We start from the raw sequence: 21,672 nt of genomic DNA, 5'->3' as shown, positions 1-21,672 counted from the left end.
AAAATTACCACTAGCTTTCTCGCTACGTCTGTTCTCGGAGGGATCACCAGGACCAGGATTCCTTCTTTTCCTCCTAATTCAGTGATTGTCCAACTTTAGCAGGTATCAGGATCACCTGGAAGGCTTGTTAAGACAGATGGCTGAATCCTGGCTCCCAGAATTTCTGGTTCGATAGGTCTAGAGCAGAGCTCAAGAGTTTGCAATTCTAACAAGTTCCCAGGTGATATTGATATTGCTGGTTGGGGGACTACACTTTGAGAAGCACTGTTCTCGTGTAGTGCCCAATATTTTTCAAACTTGTCTTCCTGTTAGAGTTACCTGGAGGGCTTTGAAGAGTATTGACATCTGTGCCCGTGTCCTACTCCTAGGGATTGTGATTAATTCACCTGGGATGTGGCTTGGCCTGTGAAGCTTTTAAAAGATCCCCAGATGATTCTACATACAGATAAGTTAGGGTACTGCTGCTGTCACCGTCTAGCCTCCCTTCCTTTCCTACCTGCCTTGGAAGGCGTGGTGAATTACCCGAACTACACCTCCCACCTGTATCATTGTGTCAGCCTCACTCCTTCCCCCAGGAAACCTCGGATCTGTGTCAACTCATCTCATGGCGCCTAAGTACGAGATATCAAGTATGGCTGGAGAAAACCTCATAGCCATCTCATCTGTGCCTAATCCTAGCTGTGCTTATTGATAGGCCTTTTATCCTTGGTTTCTTGTGTTTTTCCTTCACTGATAATTCCAAAACTTTGCCATTCTAATTCACCCTTTTGAACTCTTCAGAATATCTCCTCTCCTGCTTCAGCAAGTAAAATGGGTCCCATCAGTTGTGATCTCTTTCCATAATTTACTCCATCCAAATAACTAATTTATCTGCAGCCACACCCTTTCTTCCCTCTTATCCCTCCATCTCAGAGGATCAGGTGTCCCTGTTTCAGGTCACCACCTCCATTCTGCCGCCTGCGTCACTGCACTCAGAATGATTAATGGCATGCATACAGTTGCTCCTCAGCATTCATGAGGTGGGGGATTGGTTCTGGAGACCACCCCGCCTCCCAACCACCAATACCAAAATCTGCAGATGCTCAAGTCCCTGAGGGAAACTGACTTAGAATCTGCATATAATCTATGCACATCCTCCAACTACTTCAAATAGTCTCTAGATTACTTATAACACCTAATGCAAGGCTAATCTTACATAAATAGTTGTAACCTTCCCTTTTCAAAATTTGTATTTTTTAAATTGTTGTCTTGTCATTATTTATTTAGTATCTAGTTTTCGATCCCTGTCTGGGAACCTGCAGATAGGAAGGGCCACGGTACCTTCAGCCATCTGCTCTTGCTGGCTCGGCAGCCCCTCCTGCAACCCTCAGCCTCTCTAGACTCTAACGCTCCCCCTTTTCCTATCACTGTCTTATACACAAGCTAGCATCATTTCTCAGAGCCTGCTGCCCACTGATGGCTGATTCAGAAGGAGGAGTAAATCTTTCCAGATGCCTCCTTTAAAGGCTTTTTAATTTGGTATTCAGAATTAAGATCTTTCTCTCTTTCTTTCTTGCCATGTAAAAAGGGGACTCTGCTCATGCTGTCAACAGCACACTTCTCTTTATTTCTGGAACCCGGCTTCTTTGCTCAGTGCGCTAAGCATTAATGAGAAAGCTGCCCCAGCAACAGCATAAAGCATTATATCTGTGATGCTTTTGCTTCCAACACGTATTTACCACTCAACAAAGGCAGGCACGTAGTTCTTGTCAGCACAACGAAAAAGCAGCAAATCCAGCAACCCTTTGGGAAACCAGTTGTCTGGGGCTTTGAGGGTCTCCTATCCACATGGTGACAACTCCAGCAAAGGCAGGAAAGCAAATCACATTCACACACACACACACACAGGAAAATGACAAAAACACAAACAGGAAGCAGAGTACAAGAAGGAACAAGGCAGACAGAAGAGTGTCGGTGTAGTTCTGTTTGCTCAACTAATACAATTAAATAAAATTTTGTATAGGAAGTGTGCTTGCATTATTAGTAATGTGGCCCACCTGTCAGATTGGATCTCCAGTTCTAAGGTGCTATGTAGTTGATTTCTTTCACTGTGGCTTTGAAAACATTAATGTTAATCTAAAACAGAGTGCCACCACTGCTTCTTTTTAAAAACATTTCAACTTTTATTTTAGATGCAAAGGATACATGTTCAGATTTGCTGCATGGGAATACTGCTTGATGGTAAGGCTTGGAGTACAAATCCCATCACCACTATTGCTTCTATTCAAAATACAAAATAGGGCTGGATGCAGTGGCTCACACCTATAATCCCAGCACTTTGGGAAGCTGAGATGGGTGGATCGCTTGAGCCCAGGAGTTTGAGACTAGCCTGGCCAACATGATGAAACCCTGTTTCTACCAAAAATGCAAAAAGAAAAAAAAAACTGATGGGTGTGGTGGCACACACCTGTAGTCCCAGCCCCTCAGGAGGCTGAGGCTAGAGGATGGGTTGAGCCCAAGAGGTGAAGGTTACTGGGAGCTGAGATCACACCACTGCACTCCAGCCTGGGTAACAGACCCAGACTCTGTCTCAAAAAAAAAAAAACAAAATTAAAATACAAAGTAGGTCAGGAGGAATAATGGATAAAACTTTGGTATTAATTTTCCTCATAGCATACTTAATATAATAATGAACACATTCATATAAAATTATATTTTATACATAATATTAAATATGGTATTGATATAAAATTTCTTATTTTGACATAATATAGAAACAGTATTAAAAGCATGATGCATAAAAGAAATAATACACTGGATCTTATCAAAGTTAAAAGACTTTTGGGTTTCAAAGGACACCATTAAGAAAATGAAAAGATGAGCCATAAACTGAGAGAAGGCATTTCAAATCATACATCTGATAAAGAACTTGTATTTAGACTACACAAAGAACTCTTACGACTCAAAAATAAGAAAATAATCCAATTTTTTTAAATGGGAAAAAGACATGAGTAGACATTGCATCAAAAAAGATATAGGAATGGAAGAGCATGAAAATATGTTCAATATCATCAGTCATTAGGATAATGCAAATTAAAACCACAACGAGATGCCATTCCATACCCAGTAGAATGGCCATTATCAAACAGACAAACAATACCACATATTGGCGAGGATGTGGAGGAATTAGACGCTTTGTGCAATGCTGGTAGGAATGCAAAATGATACAGCTTCTTTGAAAAACAGTTTGGTGGTTTCTTTGGTTTTTATTTTTTATTTTTATTTTTTTTAGATGGAGCCTCACTCTGTCGTCCAGGCTGGAGTGCAGTGGCAGGATCTGGGCTCACTGCAACCTCCGTCTCCCAAGTTCAAGTGATTCTTCTGCCTCAGCCTCCTGAGCAGCTGGGACTATAGGCTCATGCCACCATGCCCAGCCAATTTTTGTATTTTTAGTAGAGACAGAGTTTCACCATATTGGCCAGGCTGGTCTTGAACTCCTGATTTCATGATCTGCCTGCCTCGGACTCCCAAAGTGCTGGGATTACAGGTGTGAGCCACCATGCCCAGACTGCTCATTTCTTAAAAAGTTTAACACAAACTTATTGTATGGCCCAACAGTCCCACTCCTAGGAATTTTTACAAGAGAAACAAAAACATATCTACAACATAAAGACACAGATGTGAATGTCCATGGGAGGATGATTCATCATAAACCAAACTGGAAACTTTCCAAATATCCATCAGCTGAAGAATTGACCAACAAAATGTGGTAAATCCATACAGCAAAATAATATTCAACAATTGAAATGAAAAAAACTACTGATTCAGACTACAACAGAGGTAAACTTCAAAAACACTATGCTATGTGAAGGAGGCCAGATATATAAAACAGCACGTCGTATGTATGATTCCATTTACATGAAGTGTTCAGGAAAGGCAATGTGTAGAGACAGAAACAGGTCAGCATTTGCCTAGGGCTGGGGGTGGGAGCCAGGATTTACTACAAACAGGCATGAGGATACATTTTGAGGTGACTAGAAATGCTCTAAAGCTGGATTATTTTATTTATACCTCAATAAAAACTATTTTAAAAAGTTAACAGCTCATAGTTTTCTAAATCACCAGTGAATGAAATTTCCATTTGTAAGCACTATTTTAAAAACATGGGTAAAGACAACACTCTGAGAGAAGAGGCTCCGGGGGGCTTTGAGAAGTTCATGCCAATGGTGAACCTGTGCTGGAACAGACTGCTACAAGAAACTGGCATAAACACCCAGACCAAAAAGTCTGCATTTCTCTGTTCTCACTTGTTCTTCCCAAGGTGAGAAAAGCCGGAGACCTGGACAAGCCTAAAATAAAATGTCATTCTTGAAACACAAGGCAGCTAACTCGTTTTTTTGCCTGGTGCCAGTGAATTTTGCCAGCATCATGTATTATTATAATTCAGGCTTGCCTTGTTCATCCTTAAGGGCCATCAAACAATACAGAATGAATGCACTGGCAGTACTTTCTTGTCAGGGATTGCACTGAAAGGTGCACGTGAAGCACCAACCTTATCCTCTCTGCATGAGCATCTTTTGTGTGCAAGGCAATGAGCCAGGCTTGTGGGCAGGAGGAGGTGACGCAGCCTCTGTGCTCAAGGAATGTGTAAGCTGGCTAGAAAAACAAGCTGAGAAATGGTCATTAGGAAACAAGTAGTAAATGTTAAAGAAAAATGTTGTGAAATCAAGTTGAAAACTTCAAAATGTAACACAAAGGAGTTGCACTACAATATGGTTTTGAGTTGCTTCCAGGTTGAATATTCTACCATTTTTTTTTTTGAGATAAATCTTGGTTGTTTGCATAGGCTACATAGCCTGTATAGCCACATGGAGGCTGTGGCTGGGTAACTTAAGGATTTGTTATGTTTCCGTAACAACTACTTATTTAGTGATGCCTTTTGGTCTGTTTCATAAATTGCATGAATTACAAGATTGTTTCATTTCTAAGTCAAGATCTCATCGTAAAGCTGAGCCAAGTGTGTGTGTGTGTGTGTGTGTGTGTGTGTGTGTGTGCAGCTGCAATATGTTCTGTCTCCCTCTCTCTTATCTTTTCTTCCTGTATGTCCTCAGTTCTGCATGGCAATGCTGATATTATGAGAAGTCAAGTCATTATATTATAACTAAAAAGGGAACAAGGTATATTTCCTGGGGCCATGCATACGTAGCTTACCCTGGCCTACTAAAGCAAAGCAGAGGTCCTTCGCAAGTGGTGCTAGGTCTTGTACTTGAGTTTCCAGACAAAATCCAGATCTGTTAAGCAAAGGCAGACAAACTGTCATGTGTCCGGACACTCTTGGTCCACAGCCATGGTGAAGGGAATGGCCTCATTAGTGATTCCTCTCCTATTGAAAAGTCACCCCTGACTTTCAAATAAACTTAGGAACTGCACACATTAATTAAGGCAGCCTAGAATTTTGCAGATAAATTTTCATTCCGTTTATATAGAGTTTCTATATTCTTTAAAACAGCAATTTGCAGAGAAATGAGTCATTGTTTAACATAAGGTCAGGATTGAGGTCCGGGTATGAAATGATGCGAATTAGAATAACATCTTCCCCATCTGCTCTCTCTGACTCCCATCTCATCGTATTTATAGACCTCCACAGAAATGTAAGTGGCAACATCATATCTAGGCATTGCTAAATCAATCTTTTGTATGTGTGAATGCTCCTGGGCCTGAGAGATTCCATAACCACACTCCTGCTTTTTTTTTTTTTTTTTATTTGCACCTGCACCAGCCAAAGATATTTCCAGAAATACAACTCAATCCTGCTTCCAAGGCCTAACGCATACTTGGCCCACCCTGTTTCCACCCCCTGGGATGCCATAGCCTTTACCCACGTCCTAAATTACATTATAAGTTTTACTTCATCAGAAACATTATCCTGGCCTCCTTTTAGCAATCTTGTCTTGAAATGCAATTCAGTGCAAAATATTATAATGTTATAAAAATGATGGTTACTCAACTGCTTAACTCTCAGGAGAAAAAAACCAAGTTAGATTTTTTTATTCGCATGACATGCCAAAAAATACTCAAGTGGATAAAAGCTTTAAATGTAAAAGTACAACAAAAAATAAAAATCGTGAAAGGAAAGGTAGGTAAATATTTGATTTATAGACAGAGAGGCCCTATCTAAGGTTAAAATCAATAGAGGAAACCATCAAGGAAAATATTGGATTGACTACATAAACAGTAAAATCTCCTACGTATAAAGATAATCATTAAGAAAATTAAAGAGTAAACACTAAGCTAGGAAAAATATTTGTGACAAATATCAATAAAAAAGTTAATGTTCTGATATTGAGAACTTATCTAAATCGCTATGGAAAATGGTAACGTTTCTATAAAAATGATATCCCAAAGGGCATAAACAAGTTATTATACAAAGCCAATTTATAAATGACAATTTAAAAATGCTGAAGTCTTTAATCTCATTTTAGGTGAAAAATAAAAATTAACACAATGGTCAGATGTGATTTTTTTTTAAAGATTTGTAAGTAGGATAGTAACTTCCCAGTGCAGAAGTCAAGGCAGAGAGCGCTGCAGTTAATGGTGCCAAGCGCCACAGCGAGTGCACAGAATAGAACTGAAGCACGCTGCGGGGCTCAGAGCACCTATTAAATCTGTGTGAGGGGAAAACAAGGCGGGATGCCAGCTGGAGAGATGGGGAAGAATGCAGGGTTGCATGAGTGGTGTGGTGTTGTTGGGGTTGTTAAGGTCTAGGCATATTCCACCAGAGTCAGGAGGAAACCACCATGTGCTGGGGATTAGGGTAATGATATAAAGGAAAGGCCGAGATCGTTTCTGCCCTGAACCAAATTTAAAATGTTACGGGAAACACAGCAACACTCAATTAGTGACCTTCTTTTCTATCAACTTCTTCTAAACTTATCTTCACAAAATGTAATATGTCAACTGAATGGCAGCCAGCAGCAGATGCCTGGACATCTGAAACGTGAGCCGAGAGCACACCCCAGCTCAGATAATGTCATTGTCAAAGAGGTGCTGTCCTCTGTCACATCCAGTCACACCTCAACTGTTCTGTTCTGGACCCATTAAATGCTCTCCATCCCCAGCTGCCCTGGATCCCTGCCAGGACAATATTGTCATCCTAAGGCTCTGTCTGACACATTGATCTGTGCTCCCGACAGAAAAGTGGCGTCCACTTAAAGGACAAATAGACACAAATCTGCTCACTTCCAGTGTGCCCGCCATGATTTCTGCATGCTTTCTTGGTGCTAACGCGAACCTAGTAATGCAGCCAGACTGTGACACAGCAGGCAGGTAGGCCAGATGTGGGTATAGGCAGCTGCAACTTCCGTTCTATTGTGATGCTTCTGAGTACCTGTAATAGTCATTTGCGTGCTGCTCTTGGTACTGACATTGGGGTGTAGTTGCGGAGTGTGTTTTTCCTCCCCATGTAAATAGTTGACCCTTGTAAGGAGGAGAGATTAAACCTGCTTCTGCATATGCCCCTCAGATTCCAGCACATTTTACATAATGTTTTATACAGTCCATACCCCTTCCCCCTTTTTTCTGCTTTGAATCCAAACATGATGTATGAAACTCGAAGCCCACCTTGGGACCACAAGGTTACAAGAATGAGGGAAAGGTCAAGAGCCTCCCCAGGTTGCTGACCATGACATCATCAAGCAGCCAGTGGAGGCAATAATTTATATTATGAGAGAGAAATAATTTTTTGGCTTAAGCCACTTATAAGTCAGGTTTTCTGTTTCCTGCAATTAAATGTAATCTACCCAGGCAGCATCCACTCCCATGACGTCTACATTAGAAGAACCCCAATTTTTTCAACCCTCCATGCCTTTCTCACTCAGCTAGGTGCCTCAGGTGAAACTGACCCCATCTCTAGGTTGAGGGTGGCATTGATGGCCAAGGGTAATTTAATTTCATTTCCCATGCCAGTGTTGAATTAAGAAAACAATGAAGCATAGAGTGAGGATGAAACCTGATGGGCATCAGGGACAAGGTTCCCATGATACAGCAGCAGAAAGAGTGTCTCTCTCTCGCTCCTGTGGATATTTCGATACAGATCACGGTTTAGCCTAAAACGTGTCCAGGTTTGCTATGTGAAACTGTTGCATCCTACTTCCCTGAGGACGAGGCTGACACAGAAGATGGTGGGGTGAAGAGGCAAAAATAACCTGGATCTTGTTGACATTCTTGCTGTGCTGAATCAGCCAGCCTTGATGCCTGCTTTGCCCCTGTATTTTCTGTTCTCAAGCAATGTAAATTTATTTTTTTTTATTTCTTTTTGAGACAGGGTCTTACTCCACCCAGGCTGGAGTGCCATGGTATAATCACAGCTCACTGCAGCCTCAACGGAAACTCCCACCTCAGCCTTCCAAGTAGTTGGGATCACAGGCGTGCACCACCAAGCACAGACAATTTTTCAATTTTTTGTAGGGATGGGGGTCTCCCTGTGTTGCCAAGGCTGGTCTCAACCTCCTAGGCTCAAGCAGTCCTCCCGCCTTGGCCTCCCAAAGTGCTGGGATTACAAGCATGAGCCACAACAACCCGCCAAATTCTTTATTTTTAATCCAGTTTGAGTTGAAGTTTTTGTTACTCATCGCTGAAAGCATCTTTACAAAAACTGAAGATATTTCTTCTCCCTTGAAAATAGAAGCTTTCGATACAGATCACGGCTTAGCCTAAAACGTGTCCTGAAGCAAGTGTTTGCTACCCTGGTCAATCTGACCCAACTAGAAGAATGCCCTGATTTATTAAACTTGTGTCCCTAAGTAGGGTACAGAAATCGAGCCAATAATCAGATTATCTTTTCCCTCATGGGATCTTAGGGTAAATGAGCCAATGAAAAATAATATTCTCACTTCCAATAAGACTTGAGAAAGACAGAACAGTGGATTATTTCATGACAGGAGCTGGGGCTGCTGCAGTTGGTGTTTCATAGGCTGATGCCCTCTGTGACCTCCAACCCTCTCCCAGTCCCCTCTGGGATCATAAAGGTGGAGATGCCTGTGCATGGTCTGTGGTTGGCAGGAGCCATTATTTCTGTGTCTCTGAATAACTGTCCCAAGAAGGGGAATGCCTTCAGATGTTGCAGGTTCATTAGGCTGTAAAAAGGACTTAAAACTATGTGTTTAATGGATAAGTGAAGGGGGCTAAGCAAGTGGCTTAGCTCATTATCTTAGAAATGCCAAAACAGCATTTTTATTTCTTCTTCCCTCCCCTCATCCCAGTTATTCTTTTTCTAACTGCTCATTGCTGAATATGGTTGAACTATGCAGGTGGTCCAGGGAGACTTGGAGTAGCCTGTCTGAGGTCACTGAATTATCCAGAAACACGTCCTCAAAACCAGAGCCAATACTATAAGCACAGAATATTTTTAGAAGCTGTGGGATAGAGGAGGGCCCTTCCCAAAATATTGCTTGGGGACCCAGAATTTAAACGTTCACCATTGGCTCCAGACATGGAGACTGTGCCACATGCTTCTGAAAAGATGGCCGCGTGAGTCTTTCATCATTGCTTTTGATACAGAAGGGGGGCAGGGAGGTGCTGTGTAGAGAAGGGCGGTGACCCTGGTGAGGGCTCCACCCTCCCATGGACCTAAGTGAGGACAGGCACTCCTGTTTACATGCCCAAATGTTGCATTTTCCAAGACCACCCTGGCCCACCATGCCCCCCAGTCCTGTGCCCACAAAAACCCGAGAGACCCTAGTGGGCACACACACAAGCAGCTGGATGTTGAGAGGAACACACTGGCAGAAAAACACGCCAACAAACAATGGCAGGCCATCAATGGTGGAACCACGCAGATGCCCAGTGGCCCAACTCCAGGGAAGACCCCTTCCCACTCCATCCCCCTCTGGCTTCCCATCCATCTGCTGAGAGCTACTTCCACCACTCAATAAAACCTCGCACTCGTCCTCCAAGCCAATGTATGGTCAGATTTTTCCAGTACACTAGGCAAGAACCCCAGGATATAGAAAGCCCTCTGTCCTTGCGATAAGGCAGAGGGTCTAATTGAGCTGATGAACACAAGCCGCATGCGGATGGCTGAGCTGAAAGAACACACTGTAACACACAACCACTGGGGCTTCAGGGACTGTAAACACTCAACCTTAGACGCTGCCATGGGGTTGCAGCCCACGCTCCCCACAACCTACCAGTTTGCATGCTTGTCCTAGGGGTTTGAGCTGCAGGGCACTGAAGAAGGGAGCCACTCCCCTGTCACGCCCTGCGAGGGGGTGAAGGGAAATTTTCACTATGACAAATACTTCAAAAATGAACTTGCAGTATTTCAGAGGTGTAGCCATGTCTCTCACCTGCTCACGGTGAACCCGGAGTGTATGCTCCTAGATAAAGCCATCAAATGCCCACCTTGCCTTTGAGGTTCTCTAGAAGATACGTCTTCTTAAAGGGCTGAATTCTGGTATTTACTTTAATTTTCTACTTGCTTAATAACCAGTATTATAACCAAACATGTATTCTGACTTTCAACACTGAATGTTCTCTATCCCAGATGATTTAAACATTTTCACCTTTTGTGAGATGTGTTCATCTTCTGTGAATGCCCAGAGTCCAACACCGTGAAGCATAGTCAAACGCTCAGTACATGCTTGAGGAATAATTGGATGAATTGCATGGATGCCTGTGGTGGGAACAGACAGCAGGTTCCTTTTTAATATGTATGTTCTGCACATTTAAGGCAATGTATCTGATGGAGATTCTAGCTTACAAATTTAATAAGAAACACTATAGTGATGGGCGGCGGGGCAAGGGTTTCCGAATGCTGAAACTAGAAAGGTTTTCAGCCTCAGCTGTATCATTGTAAATAAACACTACTGTTTGTTGTTTGTCCTGAAGATAAGACTGGCTGGCATGGTGTTAGGTGCTACATACATGACAGCGTTTGTTCTTACAATGACCTTATACTATATATATATATATTGCTGTAATTCTTATTCTAAATAATGAAGAAGGTATTTTTTTGTAGTCACACAGCTAGAAGTGTTGTATGGACATGCCTGACACTTTATAACCATGTTAATATGCCCAGGGTACCTTCAGGAAATTTATCAGATCTGGTTCCTGTGCAGTGGTTTATGCCTGTAATCCCAGCACCTTGGAAGGCTGAGATGGGAGGATCACTTAAGCTCAGGTGTTTGAGACAAGCCTGGGCAACAAAGCAAGACCCCATCTCTATGAAAAATAAAGAACTAGCCAGGCATGGTGGCTCACACTTGTAGTCCCAGCTACTTGGAAGGCTGAAGCAGGAAGATCACTTGAGCCCGGGAGGTTGAGGCTGCAGTGAGCTGTGATCTCACCACTGCACTCCAGCATGGGAGACACAGTGGACCCTGTATCTAAGAATAAATCAATATATAAAATAAAAACTAAACTTATTAGATCTGAAAGAGGACACAGAGTAAAGAGAGTTTGAAACCAGGGAGATGCAATCCTCCCACCTCAGCCTCCCAAGTAGCTGGGACTACAGGTGCTTGCCATCACACCCAGCTAATTCTTGCATTTTTAGTAAAAATGGGGTTTTGCCATGTTGGCCTGGCTGGTTTTGTACTCCCTGCCTCAAGTGATATGCCTGCCTCGGCCTCCCAAAGTGCTGAAATTGTAGACGTAAGCCACCATGACTGGCGAAGAGCAACTTTTTTTTTTTTTTTTTGAGACATCTTGCTCTGTCACCCAGGCTGGACTGCGATGGCGTGATCATGGCTCACTGCGGCCTTGACCTCCTGGGCTCAAGTAATCCTCCAACCTCAGCCTCCCAAAATCCTAGGATTATAGGCATAAGTCACTGTACCCAGCCATGACAGCAATTTTATCTAATCTTCGTAACTCTGACTAAACAGGTTTGCTCAATAGACCTTGTGCTATGACTTTTTCTTTCCTAATGCCCGTCTGTCTTGCTACCATAAGACTAAATCCTCCTTTCCCATTAACGTTAGCTCAAATCCTATTCACCATTCTGACCTGACATGATAATTCTAATAGTGTCATTGAGACCTTACTATGTGCTAGACTCTGTAATAAACACTTTATTACTTAATTGCCAAAGCAATGCTATATAGGAGAAACTATTATTAATCTCATCTTATAGATAAGAAAAGTAAGTTATGAGCAGTTAAATAACATTCCCATGCTCACCTAGCAAGGAAGAAGTAGAAGAGGAGGAATCTCTATTTTTTTAACAGAAAAAAGCCTGGAAATAAGTAATAAATTAAGAGAGGCTAGCTCTAGATGCTAGAGAAATATATGGTTTTTATTTTCTTCTTTATAGCTTCCATTTTTTCTACAATAAGCATGCGTTACTTTTATAATAAGACAACCAAAAAAGCATTCTCTACCAAAAGGTATTAAGACTCTTTGGTGGAAGTGGCTAGGTTTATATCTAGGGCAGGTAGGGTACAGGCGAGTCGTCACATCTTATTGTTCCAGAAATTAAGGAAATACTCAAGAACCAATGGGATCATATCAAAATATTACAGGAACCAGCTCAAAGGGCCCCCAAAAAAAATAATGAGTACAATGAATGCCAACATATTGGCTAATATTAATAGAAACAATGAAAGAAAACATGCTGGATAAGAAATTGTGAACATAGATAGAAAAATAACCATTTGCAACCCCAATGTAATAACTGATTAAGGCAAGAAGGGATCAATGAATGCCATTAATAAAACTACTTACTAGGTAACAGGTGACAGGCTGCAGAGAGACCAGATAATATTGTACAGAATACTTATTTATTGCAAAGAGAAAGACTTTTCTATAACAAGGAGGAGATATGGCAGATCCTATCTTTGCCAGATATCTAAAAGTGACACACACACACACACACATATATATATATATATATATGCACATATATATAATTTTTTTTTTTCTGAGACAGAGTCTCACTGTGTCACCTAGGCTGGAGTGCAGTGGCCTGATCAAGGCTCACAGCAGCCTCCACCTGCTGGGCTAAATCAATCCTTCCACCCCAGCCTAGCATGGAGCTGGGACTACAGGTATGCACCACCACACCCGACTAATTTTTATATCTTTTGTAGAGGTGAGGTTTCACCATGTTGCCCAGGCTGGTCTCTACCTCCTGGGTTCAAGAAATCCCCCTTTCTTGGCCTCCAAAGCGCTGGAATTACAGGCATAAGCCACCACACCCCAGCCAAAAAATAAAAAGAATATTATTCACTTAAACATTGCAAGAAAAGGCTAAAGAGTAGAAAGCAGTTGTCACTGGGGAACAGGCATCAGAAGAGGTGAGGAGCAGAAATGAGCTTTGTTTTTTTTCATTTATAAGTCCCTAAATACAAATCAATTTTAAGTATGTGCATATGGTATTTCTTTTTAAAAAGGTAGTAAGAAAAGAGCAGTGATAGATATTCTGTAAATCAAGAGAACACAGCTTTAGGAGAATAAAGGAAAGTTAGCTGAAACCTTGCATTAAACACTGGGTTTCTCACAGGGCAAGTCATCAGACTTTGGTAAGCTCAAGCTTGGAGGAAATTCAAGAAAGAATGGGATAAGAGAAAATTGATATTGCTTCTGTTTTCAGTTTTGACGAGCTTTAGATGCACAGAAGTTTTAATTCCAGGATAGTGAAATGTATCCCTTTCCTTTGTGGTTTGTACTCATTTTGTGTACCCTTTAAGAAAGTATTCCTGCATTTTCTTCTAGAAGTTATTGTCAGCACTTTGCTATTAGTTTAAAGTCAGATAACTGTGTTAAAGTGAGAAAATTTAGTTTAAAATAAAAAAAAATGGTGACACAGAGTTTCTCTGCCTACAGTTTTCTAACTTCCTTGGACAAAAGACCAAGGCATTTTTCCTCAAAGAGAGGATATCTGTCAAATACAGCTGGCCCTCTGTTTCCATCAGTTTCACATTTATGGAGTCAATCAGCTGCAGATCAAAAATATTGGGGAAAAATTAATAGAAAATAATACAACAATAAAAATGCAAATAAAAACGAAATACAGCATAACAACTATTTCTATAGCACTTACATTGTATTAGGTATTTTTAAGTAATCCAGAGATGATTTAAAGTATACAGAAAGATGTATATAGATTATATGCAAATAATACAACATTTTCTATCCAGCACTTGAGCATCTGTGGATTTTGGTATCCATGGAGGTCCTGGAACCAATTCCACTTGGGTACTGAGAGAGGACTGTTTCTTTTTTGAGATAACTCACGGACCAATTTGAACAGCCCTCTAGACAGCTTGAAATACGCAAGTATTTATTATATTTTATGGGATAATAGTTCCCTTGAAGGAAAGTGCAAGAAAGTATATCAAACATGTTTATTCATGTAAATAACTGCTAAGTTGTAACTTAGAGTTACAGGACTCCTTATGGTTGCTTAACCCCTTGCTATGCAAAGTGTAGACCGTAAACTAGTAGGTCAGCCTCCCATGACAGCCTGTTAGAAATGCAGAATCTCAGGTACCACCCTAGACCTACTGAATCAGAGTCTGCATTTTAACAAGGACCCCAGAAAGTTCCTATACTCATTACAGTTTGAGAAGTGCAGTTTTTTTTTACAGGATCTTGCTCTATCATGAGGCCGGGTTCCAGATCATGTCTCACTGCAGCCTCCATCTCTCAGAGATCCTCCTGCCTTAGCCTCCTGAGTAGCTGGGACTTCAGGTGTGGCTAATTTTAAAATTTTTAGTAGAGATGAGGTCTCACTGTGTTATCTAGGCCAGCCTCCAACTCCTGAACACAAGAGATCCCCTTGCCTCAGTCCCCCAAAGTGTTGGGATTACAGGCATGAGCCACTGTGCCAGGCTGAGAAGTGCAGTCTTAACCCATAAGACAGAGAGGTGTGCAGGAGGTAAGTTTCAACAATTTAACCATTTTTTGAGCATGATGGTTCCTAAACTTGTCTACACATCAGAATCACCTGGAGAGATTTAAAAATTACAGATGCTTGAGTCTCACCCCTAGAAACTCTGGTATAATTGGTCTTCAGTACAGCCTGGGCATTGAAGTTTGTTTATTCATTTATTTAGAGAATGGGTCTCGCTCTGTTGTCCAGGCTGGAGTGCAGTAGTATGATCACGGCTCACTGCAGCCTCAACCTTCTGACTGATCATTCTGTATCAGCCTCCCAAATGTCATGCCCACTAATTATTTTTTTAAGAGATGAGGGTCTCACTATGTTCCCCAGGCTGGTCTTGAACTCTTGATCTAAGTCAATCCTCCCACCTTAGCCTCCCGAAGTGCTGGGATTACAACAGTAATACCTGCATTACTGGCCCACCATGCCTGGCCTGCCATTAAAATGTTTTTTTGTTTTGTTTTGTTTTGAGACAAGAACTTGCTCTGTCCCCCAGACTGGACTGCAGTAGCATGATCGCAGCTCACTGCAGCCTCAACCTCCTGGTCTCAATGATCCTCTCACCTTGGCCCCCCAAGTAGCTACAACCACAGGTACACCACCACACCAGGCTAATTTTTAAATTTTTTGTAGAGATGTGGTTTCACCACGTTGCCCAGGCTTGAATGGTTTTAAACATTTCCAGGTGATTCTAATGTCCATACAAGGCTGAGAAGCACCACTCCTGAAAATCTATAAGTTAGAAATGATTTCAGCTGCAAGCAATAGAAAAACCACGTAATGGGGGCTTAAGCCAGTGGTTCTCAAACTTTGCTACACATTAGACTTACTTCAGGAGATTTTACAAATTATGATGCCGAGGCCACATCCCAAGGGATGATGATTGAACTGGAATGGCATGTGATCTGGTGGTAGATACATGCAATCAGGTTGGTTTAGCAACTCTGTGACGCTAACCAATACCCTGCTCTTCTCTCCCCTCTGTCTTCTACTGGATGGAATTCTAGCTGGGATTCTTAGCCCCGTGGGCAGCTGATGAGCCGTGTGTTCTTGCCAATGGAATGCAAGTAGAAGCATGTGCCATTTCTGGGCCTACCCCCTAAAACATTTTAGGTGGGCTCCTTTATGCTGTTTTCTCCTCTTCTTTCTGGAATGGCAGTGGCCAGAATAGCCTTGGAAGGGATACAGTGAAGACAGCTCTTACCATGAATTCTTTCAAGAAGATGTGAAAAAGAGCCATCCCACCTTCAACCCAAAACTCCCAACCTGGACTGTTACATGAAACACAAGTAATCATCTGAGTATTTGTGTTGCTTGAGCACTTAGCCACTTACCAAAAGTAAACGCATCAGATATAGTCTCTTTTTATCTTTGTATGACCCCTGTGAGACAAGTATCATTACATCCATTACACAGATGAAGAAGCTAGGATCCAGCAAGGCTCAGTAACTTGCCCAGAGTTACACAGCTGGAAGGTGAGAGAAGGGATGGAAAGCTAGGGTTTTTTTATTTCACGTCTCAGGCTCTTAACCACATACCATATATTCTCTCACAAATATTTCAAAGTAAAAACACCATAGTTGTAAAAAATGAAGAGTTGATACAGAGAAGGCTGTAGTGAAAGCAGCTTACATCTGTGTCTTGAAGACTGAATGTTTAATTCTGCATTCAGTAGCTTGTTGCTCCATAATTTTCAGCTGCATCTTTTTGGCTCAGCAATCAGGTCTCCATGCCTCCTTCTCTCTCACATCTGCTGTGTATGCCCATATGTCTGATCTATATGCTGCTGCGAGGCGGGTCCTCCTAAAAAACTATCTTCTCATGCACTTCCTCCTTGGACAGCTTCAGAACCTACCAGTTGAAGTTCACAGTCCTTACCGTGGCACTGAAATCCCTCCTTATCTTGCCCTAGCCTTACCTTCTGGTCTTTTCCGACACCATCTCTGTTTCAGCCAAATGTGTTTATTTCAACTTTACTGAGCCATCAACTTTCAGGGTAAGCAAGAGCTTTGAGGTCAAGTAATTCAAGCCATCTGTATCAGTTATCTGCTGCTATGTAACAAACTACCCCAAAACTTAGTGCCTTGCATTTCTAACACTTCTCAGGGTGACAGGGCAGTTCTTTTGTTGGTCTCACTTGTGGTCACACCTATGGCTCCATGTGGCTGCAGCTGGGCTGGATGGGAAGTTCATGAAGGCCTCTCTCACACAAGGGGATCTTTGTGCTATCAGCTGGTGAGTCCCAGTGTTCTTCCACATGGTCTCTTGCTCCACAAGGCATCTCGCTTCATGAGGCATCTCACTTCCAGGACTTCTGTACATGGCCTCTTGCTCCATGAGGCTTCTAACCCTCCAGGGCTTCTCCATGTGGCCTGTCGCTTCACAAGGTGACTCATCCTCCAGGCCTTCTGTGTGTGGCCTATTGCTCATGAGGCATGCCACCTCCAGGCCTTCTCCACATGGCCTCTTGCTCTGTGAGCTGTCTCATCCTCCAGGGCTTCTCCGCATGGCCTCTCTCTCCAGCAGGACAACCTAAACTTTCCTACACTGGTTTCTAAAGGGAAAAAGCAGAAACTATTGTATTTCTGAAAGCTTAGGCCTCTAACATACACAATGTCACTTCTGCTACATTCTATTGGTCAAAGCAAGTCACAGACCCAGCCCATATGGACTCCATCTTTGGGAGCGAGGAGTGGCTACTAGAAGCTGTGGCAATCTTCTCCCTCTCCCTTTACATGCCTCTGCCTGAGTCTTCTGACATCTTTACCTACTGTTCTTTCTCAGCATATTATAGAGTTTAAGGAGTGGACTTCAGGGCTATGCTTATCTAGGTTTGAATGTCAACTCTACTACTTACCTACTCTTTGAGCTTGAGCAAGTTACCAAACTTCACTGTGCTTCCATTTGTTCAACCATAAATTACAGGGAAATATACATCCTACCTTACAGAGTAGTTGTGAGAATTAAATAAGCTAATACAAAGAGCTGGAACAGTGCCTGGCTTTAGTAAGTGCTTCATAAATGTTAATTAGTAGTAGTATTAAGTGGATTTAGCTCTTAGTTTGGTGCAAAACGCCAAGAAGTCAGGAGAGGCCTAGGGTTTAGGCTGCAGGGCAGAGGAGATGAGGAGAAGTAATATATATAATCCCTAAGGAATCATCATTGCACCAAAATGCCTTGACTTAATTGATTAACAAGGGATATTTCAGGGGAGGTGTCTAAGTGCTTCTTTACCTTCTGAAGGGCTCCTCCGATCACAGAACCCCTGTTTCTGTAAGGTGGGAACCCACATCCCATGACCTGTAAGATAATCTCATGGTCATCTGAGGGTCCATTTACCTGACTTAGTCATGATGCTGCAATCCTCATCTTATCAAGCCTTGGACTCCCAACACTGAAATACCCTTTTTACAAGGGCATTTTTCAGATCCAAAGGAGAAGTCTAAGGCAGAATCTTGTCTGCTGGATTCTGCATACTGGCAATTCCAATCTTGGCACACAACACTCTGCTCTGAGGAGCGATGATTTACAGCAGCAGAGTCTGGGCAGGAGACCCAGCAGCTCCTGCTACGTGTGACAGAGCACAGATCCCCAAGCACACAGACCATGTGGTGAAGGCGAGTGGGGATGAGCTAAGGGAATGAATTGTGAGCTGAGGGCAGACCTCTGTGGGTATTGCTAGTCTCTCTTTCTGATCATTAGTCATATTCTGTGGCATGTGAGTCTTATTTTTCCAGTTCCATTTGTCTTGCTCCATGAACAGATTAATGATTGCTCTTACTAAGAGACAGAAAGAAAAGCATGATTTAAAGTCACTCAAAGGCTGAGAGTAATCATACAAATGCATTAGATCAGATGATGCTTTGGGGCAAGATTGCTATTAGTCTACCATAATTCATCTGAAAGTTCTGTAATAAGCCTTCCTGCCATTATTTATTATTTGTTTTGCAGCACAAAATATGCAAAATATAGAGAAATGAACGTGGTGTGTAGAACTTATGCCTAAAATTCTGAAATAAATTTGTGTCCTTACTGTCTTCAATTTATGTAATAGTTTTGGAGTACCAAGTATGTGTATAGCACTGTGCTAGGTACTGGCAGCAAGAGGGAATATGGGAAAGGGAATCAGGTGTTTATTGAACCCATACTCTGATCAAGGCAGCCTGACAATATCAGATTCCTGGCGGGTCCTGGAAGTCATAGTCTCTGTCCTCAATAGCTTATGATAGGGGTAAAGAGATGGCAGGCACACAGACACGAATAGGTATAAATAAAAGTTGAAGACAACATACTAACATCAAATACTTTGAGGCTAAGTGAGAGTATGGATTGTTAAGTGTGAGCTCCTGTGGTCATGGACATCTTTCTTCAGCAGCAGTGCCCTGGACAGCTACAGTCCAGAGGGCTGTCTTTGGAGAAAGCTTCCATGGAGCTCACACTTACAATCTCAGCATGGGCTTGGAGTCCAGGATAAGGTTCTGGGTGCACCATACACCAGCTCGGAGAATATGTCATGCTACTTGACTCCTCTGTGCTTTGGTTTCTTCATCTGTAACTTGCACATGAGTTACATCCAACTTAGAGGGTGGCAATGAAAATTAAATGAAGATGCAATGCTCAGACTAATCACATCATCAGTACCATCTAAGCTCCAGATCTCACTTTTTATTGTTTTGGTGAATGGAGAGAAAGGGGGAGGAACAACATCAAAGGGCTACAGTAGAGGCTGACCTAAGCCATCGTTACAGGACAAGAGCATCTTCTGCAATTGGTCTGGAGTCATCGCAGCCTCTCCCACTCTCTAGCCAGAGTGCATGGGAGACAGAGAGACATGGAGGAGGATGGGATTTGCTGCAGCCAATCTCTTGTATTTCCTTTGACATTCTCCCAGAGGATCCAGTAGGGTTTCAGTTGCTTTTCCATCATTCTTGCCCTCTAACTGCTCTTTATGTAAATATGGCATGGGCAGAGACTGGCAAGGGGGCGTGTCTGGTTATTTCTTCCTAATCATAAGTGATCCCAGCCACTCCGAACCTTCAGGCCACTTTGTTTGAACTCCCTTTTAAAATATATACATATCCTTGATGTACTTTGTACCATAATGTATTTCCTTTTGCAGATGTCATGTGTCCCTGATAAATCCCATTAGGATAAAAGGTGGACCTTAACTTGCTTTAAAATCTTGCTTTGTATAGAGTAGTTTGTGATTATTATTGTCAAAATAAAGAATAGAGTATTTTCTAGGATCAGAGACGAACGTATTACATGAAAAAAAAAGTTCCAACATAAATACTGGAAATCTTAATAATTTTATAATCTCAATCTTGAGTGGGATTTTAATTCATTCTAGAAACCGGATGGGAAACTTCAATCGGAAGGGAAGATTTAACTGCTTGCTTTTATTTCAGATACTGGCATTGGTAGGGCTGAGAAGCCTCTGCCAGCCTTGGGCCAGGAGTGGCAGCCGCACTCTGGTTCCCTGCTGAGGTATAGCATTCTATTAAGATGTACCGGAGCAGGGCTGTAATGTAATTGGCTTCCCGTCAGATAGCTGTGACCATCATTTGAAGGCAGGGGGAGATATTTTTAAATGAATTTCACTTTCAGCCTAGGATGCCAAGGAACCTCTTCACTGTACAATATGAAAAAAGCAATGTATTATCTGTATTACAGTTTAGAAAATATCACAGGCAAGCCAGATGTGGTGGCTCACACCTGTAATCCCAGCACTTTGGGAGGCTGTGGCAGGTGGATCACCTGAGGTCGGGAGTTCGAGACCATCATGACCAACATGGAGAAACCCTGTCTCTACTAAAAATACAAAATTAGCTGGGTGTGGTGGCTCATACATTGTAATCCCAGCTACTCGGGAGGCTGAGGCAGGAGAACACAGGAGGTGGAGGTTGTGGTGAGCCAAGATCGCACCATTACACTCCAGCCTAAGCAACAGGAGTGAAGCTTCGGCTCAAAATAAATAAATAAATAAATAAAATAGAAAAGAAAATATCACAGAAAAGGAAGATACACAGATAAATGTTGGATTTGAGTTATCTTTTCCAGTGGTATTATTGCATAAGAAATTCTTATAAGTAAAAATGGAAGTTTGCAAGTATGTTAATATTTAGAGCATTTAATTCACTCCTTCCCATTGCCCCCAGACCAAGGGGCATGAATGACACAGGAAGGCATTTTCATGGCAGACCATTGAAAGAAGGACTTCAGAGAAACAAGAGAGACAAGGTACATTCCATAAACCAGGCAGAGTGTGGCCTTTTGTTAAATACCCTTTTGATGCCAGAGGCTCTAGAACGGGGCTTTCCAACTCTGGCAAGACATTCATTTTATTTTTTTACTTTTTACTGAGATATGACATATATCCAGTAAAGTGCACTAGTCTTAAGTGTAAAGCTTGATTAATTTTTACATCAAAACTTGATGAATATTTACACCTACCTGGAGACACCAACAGATCAAGATATAGAACATTTCTAGCTCCCCAGAAGCCCTCCTCGCAGGTAACCCCTGTTCTAACTTCAGTTGCCATGCGCTAGTTACGCTTGCACTTGAACTCATATGGATAAGATCATACAATCTGTACTCTTGTACATCTGCGTTTTTTGCTGAATATGTATGTGTGATTCATTGGTGCCATATATATAATTAGTTTGTACTTTTATATTATATATACCATACGTAATATATACTGTGTAGTATTTTAATGAATGCATATACAACAGTTTATTCATTTTACTATTGATGGACATGTGGATTATTTCCATTTTTTGGTTATCATGAATAAAACTGCT

General features: G+C 41.9%; 1 long non-coding RNA gene across 1 annotated transcript in view; it reads left to right on the top strand.

The window, feature by feature from the left end:
- Positions 1 to 8,450: 8,450 nt before the first annotated feature.
- The window catches only part of LOC116532011, a 28,104-nt gene continuing 14,882 nt past the window's right edge, over positions 8,451 to 21,672 (top strand). Inside the window, exons 1-2 of the long non-coding RNA XR_004260674.1 lie at positions 8,451 to 8,461; positions 20,760 to 20,768. This is a non-coding gene — a long non-coding RNA (uncharacterized LOC116532011). The remainder of the gene's footprint in view (positions 8,462 to 20,759; positions 20,769 to 21,672) is intronic.

The sequence above is a fragment of the Sapajus apella genome, unplaced genomic scaffold, assembly GCF_009761245.1.
Source record: "Sapajus apella isolate SASKATOON/1434 unplaced genomic scaffold, GSC_monkey_1.0 scaffold74, whole genome shotgun sequence".
Taxonomy (NCBI): domain Eukaryota; kingdom Metazoa; phylum Chordata; class Mammalia; order Primates; family Cebidae; genus Sapajus; species Sapajus apella.
The sequence above is the reverse complement of the archived record's forward strand: the minus strand, read 5'-3'. Positions and strand labels throughout refer to the sequence as shown.